Source organism: Amblyomma mixtum, chromosome 3 (genome assembly GCF_055824585.1).
Source record: "Amblyomma mixtum isolate Tamu chromosome 3, ASM5582458v1, whole genome shotgun sequence".
Classification (NCBI taxonomy): domain Eukaryota; kingdom Metazoa; phylum Arthropoda; class Arachnida; order Ixodida; family Ixodidae; genus Amblyomma; species Amblyomma mixtum.
Window position 1 is genome coordinate 409,695,375 of NC_143014.1, and position 15,478 is coordinate 409,710,852.

The 15,478-nt window shown below is 50.0% G+C and overlaps 1 long non-coding RNA gene and 2 pseudogenes across 1 annotated transcript; 1 reads left to right on the forward strand and 2 right to left on the reverse strand.

The window, feature by feature from the left end:
• Positions 1–531: 531 nt before the first annotated feature.
• Positions 532–3,748, reverse strand: LOC149357601 (uncharacterized; annotated as a pseudogene).
• Positions 3,749–4,242: 494 nt separating this feature from the next.
• Positions 4,243–6,052, reverse strand: LOC149357602 (uncharacterized; annotated as a pseudogene).
• Positions 6,053–10,857: 4,805 nt separating this feature from the next.
• On the forward strand, positions 10,858–14,512 carry LOC149357603 (uncharacterized). Its single transcript, XR_016289912.1, has 3 exons — positions 10,858–10,884; positions 13,125–13,184; positions 14,449–14,512. It is a non-coding gene; the product is annotated as an uncharacterized LOC149357603 (long non-coding RNA).
• Positions 14,513–15,478: the final 966 nt, after the last annotated feature.

The window sequence follows — 15,478 nt, forward strand, 5'->3', positions numbered from 1 at the left end:
GGAAGGACATAGTAGTTTAGGACGCTTATAATATTCAAAACACACACCGTGAAATACTCAAGCCTATTAGCTTTTCCCTTCTGCTGAAAGGCGACCAGTTCGGCTCTGAGTTCAACGTGTGAGATCGGTTCACTAGAAAAATGCCATCCTACTGCTTGCTGGGCCGCAAGCAGTAGGATGTTGACGTGCCACTGGTCGGTATCGGTCAGCTCCGTGGGTGGGCGTCCTGCCTTGGTACGGAACAAAGTGAGAAACGACTGCCCTACACCAATACTCCGGAAGAGCCCCGTCTTCGCAAACCAGACCTGCTGTAGGAGAACTTGGCATTGCTCAGTGCCCAAGTTGCACAAAGGACTTCTTGGCGACATCCAGTCCGGGTGTGCTGCGAGAGAGAGAGAGAACAACTTTTATTTAGAAAGCCTGCAGAGTCGGTTAGGCTCCCTCCAAGCAGGGAGGACAAGCTTTTACCGCGACGCGGCCACTACGTCAATCTCGTGCGTTGTGCTCCTTGAGGTCTTGTTACGTCCTTCGCTACTTCCGCGGGTTCGAGAGGACCGCCGCCCCCTTCCTGGGGGTGCCGCCGCCCTCTCCTCGGTTTCGCTCGGTCGCTACCTCTCGAGAGCTGCCGAGACCTGCTGGACGGCCTTGAGTTGTGTCTTTTGATCACAGCTCCTCGTTGCAGCCTCTAGCTGCGGCGGGATCGTCGTCTTCTCGCTGGCTTCGCGCGGATTTACGCTACAGTCCCAAAGGATGTGAGCCGCGGTGGCTCTCTCCTTCGCGCACAGTCTGCATATGTCGCTCGCGTGCACTCTCGGACACACGTGCTTAGCTAGCACCGGGGTGAGCAGGGACCCCGTCTGTAACTGTCTATATAACACTGCCTCATTCCGGGTAAGCCCCGGGTGAGGTGGCGGCATAGTCTGTCTGTTCAGTCTGTACCATTTCACTATTTCGTTGAAGGTGGTCATCTTGTCCTTGGCAGTGCGCCGCGACCAGGACTCCGAGTCGGCCGTGCTTTCAGCCGCGCGGTTGGTTAGTCCTCGCGCGGCCGAGTTGGCCGTCTCGTTGTGGTTCACGTTTCCGCGTTCCGACACGTCACTGCCCATGTGGGCCGGAAACCACTTGATCACCACAGGACTGTTGCGTCCGATGTCTTCGGCCTTGCGCAGTATGCTCGCGGCCTCACTACATACCCTACCCTTGGCGTAGTTCTTCACTGCCGTTCTAGAGTCACACAACACTGTAGTACATCCGGGGTCGGAAACGGCCAAGGCGATGGCCACCTCCTCCGCCCGGTGCGCTTCTCGAGTCCGGAGGCTCACCGCGGTCGTCGTTGCACCCGTCGATCCCCGACAACCACCGCCGCGTATGCGTCGGTGCTCCCTTGATACTCTGCCGCGTCCACGTAGGCGGCGCCTTCTTCTCTGGCGTGGAGGTCCACGAGAGCCCTGGCCCTCGCCAACCTCCGCTCCCTGTTGTGCTCGGGGTTCACGTTCTTCGGGATCGGGAAGACCCTGAGCTTTCTGTTGATGCTATCTGGTATAGGTACGTCTTTCTGCTGCTTGCCTTCCCTCGGTTCGAGGCCAAGGTCCCGCAGTATCTGTCTTCCGGTTCTCGTTTCGGAGAGACGCTCGAGTTGTGCCGTTCTCTGTGCTTCGGCTATTTCGTCCAGCGTGTTGTGGACTCCCAGCGCCATGAATTTTTCGGTGCTCGTGGCCCCGAGGAGACCGAGTGCCGCCTTATACGCCTTGCGTATGGTGGCGTCCATCTTGTTACGTTCACTCGGCCTCCAGTTGTGGTAGGCGGCCACGTACGTTATGTGGCTAACTGCGAAGGATTGAACGAGCCTAGTCAGGCTCTCCTCCTTCATCCCCGCTTTTCTGTTGGACACCCTCTTGATGAGTCTCATTGCCGCAGCCGCTTTGCCCGCGAGCTTGTTGACCGTGTCACCGTTGACTCGGTTCCGCTGGACGAGCAGCCCGAGTACCCGAATCTTCTCGACCTCCGGTATTACCTGTCCTTCCGCCGTCTTGACCGTGATCTTGGGACGCTCGTACTTGACTTCCATATTCTTTCTTTTCCTGCACGATCCTTTCGGGGGAATCACCAGCAGTTCTGACTTGGCCGGGGAGCAAACGAGTCCAGACCCGTCCAGCTGCTCCTCTATGGCGTTGACCGCTTCTTGCAGCGTTGTCTCGATGTGTCCGTCGCTTCCTCCCGTTACCCATAGCGTCACGTCGTCGGCGTAGATGGTGTGCCGGACTCCCGCTACTCTTTCTAGCCGGGTGGCCACCCCGATCATCACGAGGTTGAAGAGTAGCGGGGAGATCACCGACCCCTGCGGAGTTCCGACGCTGCCCAGCTTCTTCTCTTCGAGCTGTAGGTCTCCCGCACAGATTTCGGTGGTTCGTTCCGTCAGGAAGTCTTTGATGTACTGGTATGTCCTCCTGCCCATGTTTAGCCTGGATACTTGGGCCAGGATAGCCGAGTGCCTCACTTTATCAAAGGCGCTCTGCAAGTCCAGCCCGAGTACGGCTCTGTTGTCCTTGGTGCCCGTCGTATCGTCGATGGTCTCGTTCTTTAGTAAGATCATGGCGTCTTGCGTCCCGAGTTTGTTCCGAAACCCGATGATGGAGTTTGGGTAAAGCTCCGATTCTTCCAGGTAACGCTGCCACCTGTTCATCAGAACGTGCTCGAGGAGCTTACCCACGCACGAAGTGAGTGAGATCGGCCTGAGGTTCTCTATGTTGGGCGGCCTGCCAGGCTTGGGGATGAGGATCGTCTTGGCTGCTTTCCATTGCTTGGGTAGCCTTCCTTCTTGCCAGCACTTGTTGTAGAAGTTCGTGAGTGTTTCGATGGCCGCTTCGTTGAGGTTCTTGAGCGCTCTGTTGGTCACTCGATCGGGACCCGCGGCAGACCTTCCATTGAGTTCCTGCAGGGCAACTCTTACTTCCCAGGTCTGGATGTCGCGATCTAGCGTCTCGTTCTCCTTGCCTTGGTAATCCGGGTGTCTTTCCGTGGGGGTGGTCGGCAGGTACTTGGCGTCCAAGCGCCGCTTGACCTCGTCCTCCCCGTGTTCGCAGATTTCCTTGTGTAGGATCCTGGCCAGGTTGTTGTGTTGGTGGCCCTTGGTCTTGGTTTCGTCGAGGAGGTGCCGCAGCATGTTCCACGTCTTGCCCTTGTGCATCTGTCCGTCGGCTTCGTTGCAGGCCTCGTTCCGCTGTTGGGTGCATAGCACCCTGCAGTGGACCTCGATCTGCCTGTTGAGCTCGGCGATCTTCTTCCTTAGACTTCGGTTGGTTCGTCGCTTCTGCCACCTCGCCTTTATGGACTGCTTGGCTTCTATCAGGTGGGCCAGCCGACTGTCCATCTTGTCTATCCGTTCGTCCGTCTCTAGCTCTTTGGTGGCTCCGTCCTTCGTCTCAACGACGTTGGCCGCCCATTGCTCGATGTCCGTAATGTCCTCTTGCACCGCGGGTAGCGCCTTTCGAAAGGCGTCCCAGTCCGTAATGCGATGCTTTGTTATGCCGGTGTTGCCTTGGCCTTCGAGCAGTATGACGACCTCTACGATGTAGTGATCGCTGCCCAGCTCTTGGCCCGTGTTTCTCCATTTCACTTCTCTTGATCCTCCTTCAGTTTTGATGAAGGTAAGGTCCGGAGTTGTGTCTCTCGGAACAGATGTGCCGATCCTGGTGGGAAAGGCCGGATCCGTGATTAGGTTCAGTCCGACGTCGGTGGCGTCTTGCATCAGCTCTCTCCCCTTGACCGTCGTTCTGTGGTAGCCCCAGTCTTGGCTCGGTGCGTTAAAGTCTCCGCACACTACGAGCGTATTGCTTCCCGCGACTGAAGCTGCCTTGTGGAACAGTGCCTTGAATTTCTGTTGTCCGTGGGACGGGTTGCTGTAGATGTTCACCAGGAAAGTGCTCTCCCTCCTCTTCCTTCCCGTGATTACTTCCACCGTGCAGTGTTCGATGGCGCTTCTGCCGATCATTTCGTGTTCCACGAAGGTGATCCCTCTCCTAACGAAGGTGCAGACCCCTCTGCCCTTGCCCTTGGACGTGTCCCTTTTGCTCGGCGGGCTGTCGTGCGACCGGTAGCCCGGTAGTTTCGGCGTCTCTTCGCTGTGTGTTTCTTGAATCATTATGACGTCTGGTTTCCTCGTTAGTTGCTGCAAGTGTTGCTGCAGCACTGCTCTCTTGCCGGTAAAGCCGTTGCAGTTCCAGTGCCAGACCAAGAGGTCTCTCACTGGGGGTGTGGATGCTGCTGTACTTGCTGTCCCGTCCATGATTGCTGCAGTTTGGCGGTGATCTGTGCTTCCATACATTGTATTTGTGCCTGTACCTGCGTCTGCAGCTGTGCTTGCATTTGCGCCATCATGTTCTGGATCGTGCTCTGTATATTCGTTGTCATCTGCTGAACCGTTTGCGGGAGCGCAATAAGTCGTTCGTTGGTTTCCTTGCTGGTCGCCTCCAGACGGTCGAGTCTGACGTCCTGTTTTTCGATTCTCTCCATTGTCTTTCGTTCCTTGGCGACCTCTATGGCTCTCCTCTTGGGAGCCGGTCCCGCCGTTTTCGTGGCTCTCGGGTCCACCTCGACCTCTAGTTCGTCCTCGGTTATCTCTTCTTGTTCCCTCTCTTGTGCGCGCTTCGGCAGCAGCTGCTGCTGTTGCTGCATCGCAATTAATGTCGTTAGCTTCGCGTTGATTTCCTTGATGGTTGCGTCCTGCTCGGCGATTCTCTGCTTTAGCTTCTCGTTCTCGTCTCTTAGGGCTTTTATTACCATTCCATTCTCTTCTTGGAACTTCTTCGTGGCGTTTTGCGCCGGTGGTTGTCTTTTCTCTGCCATGTTAGCCTTGACTGCTTCTGCCCAGGTGACTCTTTCCCCCGACTGCGACGGTCTGTGGCGGCTGGCGCTCCTGCCTCCCTTGCGGTTGTCCCTCTTGCGGCTGCTGTCGCGCTGCCTCGAATCCCCGCGGGGTCTCTCAGCAGACGGCGCTCGCAGCGGCGGAAAGCTTTTCGGATCCAGTTGTTGCTGCATGGCTTCCATCTTGCGTTCCCATTGCCGTTTTTTGACCACATATGGCATCTTGTACTTGATTTTGCATTCCCTCTCGCCCGTTGGATGCTGTCCCCCGCAGAGCTTGCACTTGGGCTTGCATTCGCGTTTGTGATCCTCGCTGGGGTTCACGATTCCGCAGCCGAAGCATACTTTGGCATTGGGATTCGGGCATACGTCTCTTCCATGGCCGATCCTGCCGCATTGCCTGCACACGTCAAAGTGCTTGCGGTAAAGCCCGCACCTGACTAATATCGAGCCATACTTGACGTTGTTCGGTACTTTTTGTCCAGCGAAGAGTACTATCACTGTGGTTGTATTGCCGATTCTGTGCGCCTCCACCGCTAGGGGGTTGCATGGGTTCACGATGTTTTCGGTTATCTCTTTCGGGGGTGTCGTGTACGGCTATGCCTCGGATGACTCCCTTGACCGTGCCGTCCGGCGCCGTTCGGTAGGCGCTGACTTCGTATGCCTTGTCTCCTACGTTTAGGGTTTTGACCTTAGAGTACAGCGTGGCACGCCTCTCGTCCGGGGTGCGTACCACGATGATGTTTGGCTGCGCGTTCGTGCAGATGGTGTCTGCTTTGGCTTCTTCCTTCGTTATTCGAACCGCCGTCATGACGGCCGACATAATTATTGAAACCTCAGTTCTCGCTACGTTGAGACCTCCCCGTGGTCTCATGACTATCTTGGTGTCTTCCTTCGGCATGTCTATCGGCATCATCGCCGCTTTCGTTACCGAGGCTGCAAATCTCTTAGCAACACTGGCCCTAGTCTTGGGTCTAGACTGGCGAGTAGTGGCGGCGGACTCACCGTTTTCCTTGCCGGCCATGATCTGCTTGATGCGCTTGCCGGAGGCCGAACAGCCTTCGGCTTCTTCCGGTGTAATGTCCTCTCCGGGAACTTCAATGCACGTACGCCCGCCGAGACTGCCGATGCTCGGCGCTGACGTTATGTTGTCTCCCATCGACGTGGCCACTTCCATGTCAGACGCCATCTTGGTCGTACTCGTCGTCGGGTTAGGCCTAGCGGCCGGGCCCGTCGCCACCGGTGGCCGTACTTGTGGTAGGCCGACGCTAGGCCTAGCACCGCACCAGAGAAAAGTCCTCGTAAATCGGGTGAATCATGTACCGCTTGGTCAAAACTGGTACCGGTCGATGCCCCGCACTTTCGCGCACACTTTGATACCAAATATATCGCGGTAACTGTAAATTAACACTGCGTTAATTGGCATAATAGCAGGGGCCGATGAGAAGCGCGTCCCCTCCCGTCGGCGACCGCAGCGCCCTCTCGGTGTGCTGACGCTCATTTTTTCTGCGCCTCCGCGCGCGCGACGACGCCTTTCGGCTGCGAGCAACTAGCACCGACTTTTGGAAAGCACGGCGGCCACAGCTTGCGAGCGCCATGCGGTTTTCCGCACTAGATCTCGCCCCCACAGCTCGCGGCGCATCATGGAGGAAGGAAAATGTCCTTTTTCCATGGTAACTCGGCGTTGAGCGAGTGCGCCGGCGGCCGCCGCGACAGGCGACTGGGAGAATGGAGTGAATAATTTCACTGCGACGAGTTTTCAGTGGGTGGTCGGCTCAACTAGATCGCCTTTATGGTTTTGGAAACAGCAGCACTGACGAAGGTCTACGCAGAGTCCTCCCCGTTAATCGGCGTGTCAGCGCGCGCTCATTTCTTTTTGCCTTCATATGCATTTTGTTTTCATATGTATTTTTTTGCAAAGGGCAAGCACTCCGCCGCTTCCCTCCAGCCCCGCGCGCTGCATAGCAGAAACTTTGGACAGTAAATAATTAGCACTGTTTGTGGACCTCGTAGGGCGGTGTTAGAGCAGCACCGTCGCGTGAAGTGTTTCGCCCGTGTCGCTTGCTTGGTCCTGCATACACAGAAAATTTTACGCGTCGCCCGGAAGTATACCCGCGACTGGCAAATCGGACTCCGCCGTGCACGCTTCTGGGGTTCTGATCTATGTGCTCCCTGCCCGCCTCTGTCTTGGCCTCAAAACGCGGACCGACTTGGCCAGAGAAAATATTCAATTTGCTGTGGCCGTAAGGCAGCGCAGCAAAATTAAAGAAAAATGAACACTCTGCTAGTTGGTAGAAGAGGGCTAACAACACTTGGAACGGGCTACGCGCTGAGCTAGCACAGACAAACTTTATTTAGTTCAGATAAGTGGCAGGAGGGGGGACTTGCCCCCCACCCTCCCCCCCGCGTCCTTGTCAACCGGCCGAGATCCCTCGGGACCTGGCGGCTTCGAAGGCTAGTCTTACGACGGTCTTATGCTCTTCCAGGTCCTATGGCTGCGTGACGATACCACCCAGGACTCCTTACTGACAGCTGCAGCGGTGGATTGGGCGCATGCAAACGTCATATGGGCTGGGCAGCTCCTCTCAGGGCGAAATGCCGCGTCGGACCGCGGGTACGGGCGCTCGATGCGAGGCGCCGCTGTAACATCGTTGATGCAGACGACTCACTAAGATTTAGACTAGATGTTGCATAAATTATTGCTACCTCACAACAGAAAAAATAAAATAATACTTTTTACTTTAACGCGAAATATATCTGCGATAAGAAATGCATAGTTGCCATGATGAGCACAAACGTCTGGCCACAATGCATCAAAAATTTGAAAGCTCAACAACAATGTCTTTGTTGTAAGCTTGGAGCTCACACTGTTTTACTTGCTGCAGAAATGAGGTTCCTTTTGTCTCAGCAAATAATAAGTTCCCACTAAGCATTTTAGTACAAGCGGGAAGTGATAGTTTTCGTTCAGAAATCTGGCCACCAAGGTTATTCACGTAAGTCTGGCAACAAAGTAAAAAATTTGAAACAAATGTTAAATATTGGTATAAAATAATTATGCTGCTACAAATTTTGAATTTATAAAACACAGAACATATCCGCGAATAGAAATAGTTGCCATTATGAGCATAAACGTCTGGCCGCACTGCATAAAAATCTGAAAGCTCAACAACAATGTCTTTGTTGTAAGATTGGAACTTACGCTGTTTTGATTGCTGCGGAAATGAGGCTGTTTTTGTGTCAGCAAATAATATGTTGCCACTGAGCATTTTTAGTAAAAGTGGGAAGTGATAGTTTTCGTTCAGAAATCTGGCCACCAAGGTTATTCACGTAAGTCTGGCAACAGTCTGAATTTTGAAACAAATGTTAAATTTTGTTATAAAATATTTATGCAGATGCAAATTTGGAATTAATAAAATTTGTTTAGTTTCCATCGTTGCACATAATCGTTTGGTGTAATTTTTAGGCATTTGAAGCCCATAACTTCTACTACACTTGTGCACAACTCTGCAGGGTTGTCGCCAGTTGGTTGGTTGGTTGGTTGGTTGGTTAAAAAGCACGACAGGATTTGCTGTCGCGGATCTGTCGTGCGACACAAATTTGTGTCGCGCGACAAGCGTTCTTGTCGTGCTTTGTGTCGTCCGACAGAGGCTTGTGTAGTGTGTCGTGTCGTGCGACAGAGGCTTGTGTAGTGTGTCGTGTCGTGCGACAGAGGCTTGTGTTGTGTGTCGTGTCGTGCGACAGATGCCCGTGTCGTGGATTGTCGCTTTGTGTCGTGCGACAGAGGCTTGTGTAGTGTGTCGTGTCGTGCGACACAGGTCCATGTCGTGGGTTTGTCGCGAGATTGATTTCTGTCGTGAGTACTGTCTTGCGACAAATCAAGCCGTGCCGCGCGACAGTGTGCGCGTCCAACGACAGAGGTACCTGTCGTGGGTTCTGTCGTGCGACAGACCCCTAGCACACCTCTTGTCGTGCGACAGAGGAGCCTGTCGTGGGTTCTCTCGCGCAAGACATTCCTGTCGTGTCGTGCGACAGACATCTCGCTTGTAACAGCGCGGTGTCTGTTTTCGGTGTTGTTGAGCAACTAATCTCTATTGCTTTATTGTATTTCCAACCATGGCATAGATTCCTTTCAAAAGAATAGTGCAATCTGTTGTGCAACCAGTAAGGTATACATATACATATAACTGGTGCAGAAATAAGACCACAGGTGGAGTTCAGTTGTAATTTATTATACCGATATAAGTGGCAAGTTAGGCAGATTTCTGATCCAAAATCAATAATATTGCAGATTGTCAAGCTGTAGAAGAAAACAGGATGAACTTAATTATATATACTTTGCAGCTATACATTCAAAAACGACTGTTCATAGCTGACAATCGCAGAGAACTTTACATGACGTTGTCAATCCACTTTACAATTGTTTGCTATGTCACAAACATAAGATTCAGTTTCAAGGTCAAGCAAAATGCACTGAGCAGCAATGTCATCAACTGAGTACAAGCAAAGGTTTCGGTCTGGGGGGGCACGTTTGCAGCTGTGTATATAACAACGGCCACTCATAAGCCAGCAAGGGGTCTGGTAGTTGTTCACTTTTCCACTGTGCGTACAATGACGTCAAAATTCGACAGAAGAATACCTGCTACCTGACACTTGGTAGTGCACACTTCTTCAGTGTCGTATCTCTTTTTCTTGTCGGCATCTTACAACACAGCGTTCAATAAAAAATAGTTTGCTGTTTCTGTAGGGAGTGAGCATTATATCAAGGTCAGACATGTAGTAGAGCTTGTAAATCAACGGCTCTGCACAGGCACGCAGTTCATAGTTATTCAAGGAGCACCGCAGACGCGCCGGAGCTATCTGGTGGCCCCTGGTGACTGATATTTTCTCTGCGTATGTGCCGGAACTGCATGCAGCTCTCCGGTTTCACGAAAGTGCTGCTGTCACTGATCACTGCTCTAGCTTCTACCCAGAATCGAGAAAAATTTACCACACCCGCGACCAACTTTCATTGCTTCACCTGTTTCCTTGACAGGCCCGAGCGGCGCTAACAAGCGCAGTCACCCAATTTAAGTGCCGTTTGTTTATAACATAGTTACGTGCGGCTAACCTACGCCCAGCGACTACCGGCCGAATCTCTGATGAACGTGGATTCCAAACGGCAGTCTTAATGTGACACGCGAACAAAGCACGCACCTCTTTTCCCTTTACTTGTAGGCTTGCAGAGCAGGAGCTCTACTATGTGCACCTCAATCATAGCGGCCAGTGGCGAGTGCTCTGCGGCTCGGCTGTGCACCAGTGCATACCACCTATAGTGTATCATGTTTCATGTGAGGAGATGCGAAAGAAAGGCTTTAGGCCATTGTTGCCAGTCAACATTCACAGTGCTTGAAATAAATCTACTCATGGACTTGACACATATTTTATTTTACTTCATTGCTTCTCTTGTCACTGGCAACCATTTTTTTATATGCTTAGCTGCCAGCTGCCAGTCCGGGGTGGTGGCACCATCAAGTCCTGAGGATCTATCACCTTCAGCTACAGCATCTTCACCATCACCAATGCCTCAGGGTACTAACTTCATCGTATTTTTATTATAGCTGCCTTCCTGGCCTACTTTTAAATATTTCTGCATCTCTCAAAACCACATCCTAATATCTGCTTCCCTTTGAACAGAAGAAATGAGCATTTGGCATAATTATTGAACCAGGAACTTCGAACAGATGCTTCTTATGGAGAAGGTGTAAAGTGTATCGTGTTTCATGTGAGGACGGAAAGGAAATACTTTTCAAGCAGGGAGAAAGGCTTCATGCCTTTGCTACCAGTTGACATTCATGTTGTTTGGAACAAAGCTACTCGCAGGCGTGACGCATATTTTATTTTACTTCATTGCTTCTGTTGCCTTTGGCAATCATTTCTTTTTATCTATTCTTAGCTACCAGCTGCCAGCCTGGGTTTACGGCACCTCCAGGCCCTGGACACGTCCTTCAGCTGCACCACCTTTGCCGGCACCAGTGCCTCAGGGTACCTGGTTTCATTACTTTTTATTACAGCTGCCTTCCATGACTAAATTTATATTTTTCCATGTCCCAAAGCTATATCCTAGTATCTGTTTGAAGAAATCAGCGTTTGCAGCAAGAAATTGCCTCAGCTCCTTGGTTGGTACGTTAATACAGGCAAGCCCACTTAAAATGGCCGCAGTTATAATAATAATGCTTGCTTATTACCTGTGAGGGTAGTGCTACCATCAAAATATGTATTAGGTCCATGCCATCGTATCAGATGCAACAAACTATATTGGCCGCACAAATTGGTTACAGCGAACTATGAGACCCTGTAAAACTGCCCCTGCTGTCGGAAACCCTCTTTTTTTCTCGGGAGCTGAGATATTGCTGACCTGATATTGCTGGTGGTGACCCCGGCATCGGAGAGCCAGTCACTGACGAAAATACAAGCATTAACACGTTATAACTACGAACGTTGTCCAGTCGCCAGAAAAATGATGAAGGCGATGACGAGGAGGCTGACCTACCACCATCTGTTGTGGAGGCTTCCGCTGCGGTTAGCTATATCTCCTTCCTAAAGCTCCCCGCCGCAATGGCTCAGTGATTAGGGCACTCAGCTACTGAACCAAACCTCCCAGGTGTGAACCCAGCTGCGGCGGCCGCGTTTCAATGGAGGTGAAACGTGAAAGGCGCCTGTGTTGCACGTGTCATTGCACGTTAAGCATCCCCAAGTGGTCGAATTTATTCCAGGGCCCTCCACTATGGCATCTCTTTCTTCCTTTCTTCTCTGACTTCCTCCTTTACCCCTTCCCTTACTGCGCGGTTCAGGTGTCCACCGAGATGTGAGACAGATACTGGGCCATTTCATTACTTCAAAAACCTATTTTCCTCCCTAAGGCAGCTAATGGGTAACACCGAGATCGGGAAGGGGTATTCGACTGTTCTGGAGAGCTTGGAAAGCAATATAATAAGGCTTAGTTTAAATAGACAGACGTGCATAACGAATAGCGGACTGGCTTTTGTAATTTTGACCTTAACATGGAAAGTCCACTTACTTTGAACTTCGAATATAACGAACGCAATCCACGCAACTATGAGGTTTGTTATGAGTGGGCTTGACTGTGTGTGAACTGGTGACATACTTGGAGTGGGACAAATGTTCACTTTAGTAGAGCTTGAACCACTAGCAGGGATCAGCTGACCGTTGTCTTTTTCTTGTGCTGTTATACTGCAAATGTGTCAGTGACTGTTTTGAGAACAAACAGACGTTAAAGCCCTTGTCCACACCTAGTAGGTGTAACATTGCAGTGTCCTAAAATTTTGTGGGTTTCCACAAGATCAATATTTTTATCACAAATTATTGGGCACTTTTCATGAATGAATTTCTTATTTTGGGCTTGAAATGAAATGGCTTTCATACCCTATGCTCCTGGCTGTATACAATGAAACTGATATTTTGCTGACCTACTAGCTCTCCTTCCGTATGGAACTGATGGAATCTTTTGTATCAAGAAGGCAACTTGTGTGTGAATAAAACTGATTTATTACTGTATGCTACCGTTAACAAATTCATACAGCACTATTCTCCCTATCATCTTGAACCTTCAGTGTTTACTGTGCATCTGATACCTGCAGTTTTGTTTGCACTTGGCCTACTGTAAATAAAAATTAGTTTAGTGGCTCATTGTTTCATTGTTTTTGTTCATGGTTTTTCACGTAACGCCGGTTTTAAGCCCAATGCTTTGGGTGTTTTCTTACACTCCTGAAAAGGCCTATACTTAGCACTGTGCAATTCAGGAAAGTTTTTGTCTGGTAGCAAAAATTTACAAATCATGTGAGCTGCGCGTGTTATTCTGTATTATTTTGGCTGTGTTACTCAAAAGGAGCTTTTGGCGCCTAGTATTTTATTCATAATCTGCATGAATATTGATTAAAACTGCATATATGCATGGCATTTTTATTTGCTATTATTGTTGCCATTGCCTACGCCTGACCAAGCCACTTATTAAAGTTGTAAATAAGTCATCATTTGGCAAGCACGCGTCCTAATTACGAGGCATTGAAGTTGAAGTCCATGCCCAGAATTTGCAAAAAATATTGCACTTTGAGCAATCCTACCTTTTTCAAAAGTGTTGAGAAGAAAGATAGTTCTTGAAACAAGTAAAATCTTTGTAATGCACAGAAAATTTTATTGTACTGATTACGTTCTGCAAAAGTGCATTGGTAATTTTTACAGAGAATAACTTTGTGCTGTTGCAGCAGCCGCAGCTGTTGGGACTGGACAAATTCAGGTGCAGACTATTCCAAGGCCAAATAAAGGTATGTACTTCCATATTCTGTGCTAACCGCCTTTATTTCCTGGCCACTGCGGTGGCTCAGTGGTTATAATGCTCGGCTGCTGACCTGAAGGATACGGGTTCGATCTGCCTGCAGCGGCTGAATTTCGATGAAGGCCAAATTCTAGAGGCCCGTGCACTGTGCGTTGTCAGTGCACGTTAAAGAACCCCAGGTGGTCGAAATTTCTGGAGCCGTCCACTACAGCATCCCTCACCGCCTGAGTCACTATGGAACATTAACCCCCCTCCCCAAGAAATGCACCAGCACATTGCATTTCTAAGCGTCAAAGCATCAGTCGAGCTGATGCAACCTGCGATGAGGAATGCTGGACGTCATTCAAGCCTTCTTGTTGGCTTGGTAGTCAAAGGAAGGTGCCTTGCATTCTTTACACACTGTGTTATGTGGTCTCCCAATCACAAGGAGTGGCGGACAGTGTGTGCCAACAGCATGGCTGTGTGCCAGTCATGCTGGTGGCAAGTAGGATAGTGACCCTGTCCTTGCTTTCTTTGCCTCCCGTGCAAGGGTCATCTCTGAAGGGGATGATCTTATCTGGAAATGCCTTGCAAAGCAGCACGGTCTTGTTGTCATTAAACACATTGTATGCATCCTACGCATGCCATGCTCTTTGCCTGATATTTTGGCCATTTTGCCGGCGTCATCACATCAGCATGCAAAGTCTATACGTGCTGCGTACATTAATGGTTGTGCTAGGGCTAAAACACTGAAAACACAGGAGTACGCCGAACAGTTTTGTAGAGCGTGCAAAGATGTATGCAGGACAATGCCTTGGGCCTGTATGATCGCCACCATGGCAGCAAAGCACATGGTAGACTTTTTTCTCTCTCTGGCACCACTGCTCGGGCGACAATTTTCGTAGCCTGTATTGCACCTCTGTCCCTCCCCGGTGACTCGGGGCTGCGGTGCTTTGTTGAATAGCCAATGCACACTGTAATTCATCCAAGTTAACGAGTTTCGCCCCATCAACTTCTGTCCATAGGTATTAGTAGGGACCAGGCGGGCAGGTCAAATTAACCAACTTTCAGAATTAACGCGGAGCCAGTTACTGAACTTTTACTGTGCAAAGTGTTGTGAGAAAAAATGAAGGCCATCTGTATTAATTTGGCAAAATTGGGCCAGCCTATCTTCTCTGGAGCTGTGTCTAATAAAAGCATGCTCCAATTTCGGCACATCGACATTTTTCTGTGTTGCTTGCTGCACTCCCTTTAATTTCTGCTCGTTTTTACAGCACTTGGACAGGCTGGCCAGGAGATTGACGAAACTGTGGGGGCATTGAATGAGGCAGGAGAGGTAAGCTTTTTAACCCCATTTTTCCTGGCATGCTATATACAGACTCAAAATTTTCGATTTTTATCCTTGACAAATGCCCAGCTAATGTCACGAAGCTTTTATAATGATGGAGTGTCATAGTGTGGTGTATCCAGCTGCTGCCTGCTTAAAGTCGTGGCCTAACGTGGAGTATTTTTTCATCAAAATAATTTTGTAGTAAGGAGCAGTTAACCTCCTTTTCAATTCAGAACTTTGCAGCTATTGTGAAAGTTCTCTGCAGAGATTGTAATATTGAATTGTCACCGATTTAGATTTGAAAGGAAAAGGTGAAATTAACTTCAGAGGCATAACTAATGCCGGAATGAAAATGTATTGAAAATAATTTTAACAAATAACTAGGCTTCAGAAAGAGTGATTACATTGTCTGGTTTTTATTCTCAGAACTTGATACTTAGGTGCTTCAGGTATTGATAGTTCAACGACACTTGTTTTTGAGGATAATGAGAGTGAAAGTTCGCATTTATCTCCCACTTTTTTTTACTCAAACCCATTACGTTGGGATTCCAGTTGACCTTGCATGATGCGCCGTGCCATGTAAGTATGTGTGGACATATTTGCTAAAATTATAGAATCTGGCACCTTTCTCTTTCCTCTTAGCACTAAGTCTGTTAACGCACTAGTGTGCCAGTCCTAGTGTGAATGGCTCTGCAGTGATGGACCAGTATTTAGGGCACTCAACTGCTGAGCCAGAAGATGCAGGTTCAGTCCCGGCTGCAGCAGTCTCGTTTCGATGGAAGTAAGTCGCAAGGTGCCAGCGTACTATGCGATGACAGTGCTCCTTAAAGAACTCCAGTTAGCTAAAATTGCCACAGCTCTCCACTGCAGTGTTTCTCGTGGCCAATTTTGCTTTGGGACGTTAAAGTCCATATAGAGTTTCACAAGGGAACAGCAGGTCACAATTAGTAGCGAGGTGCTGGAAGTAGTAAGGG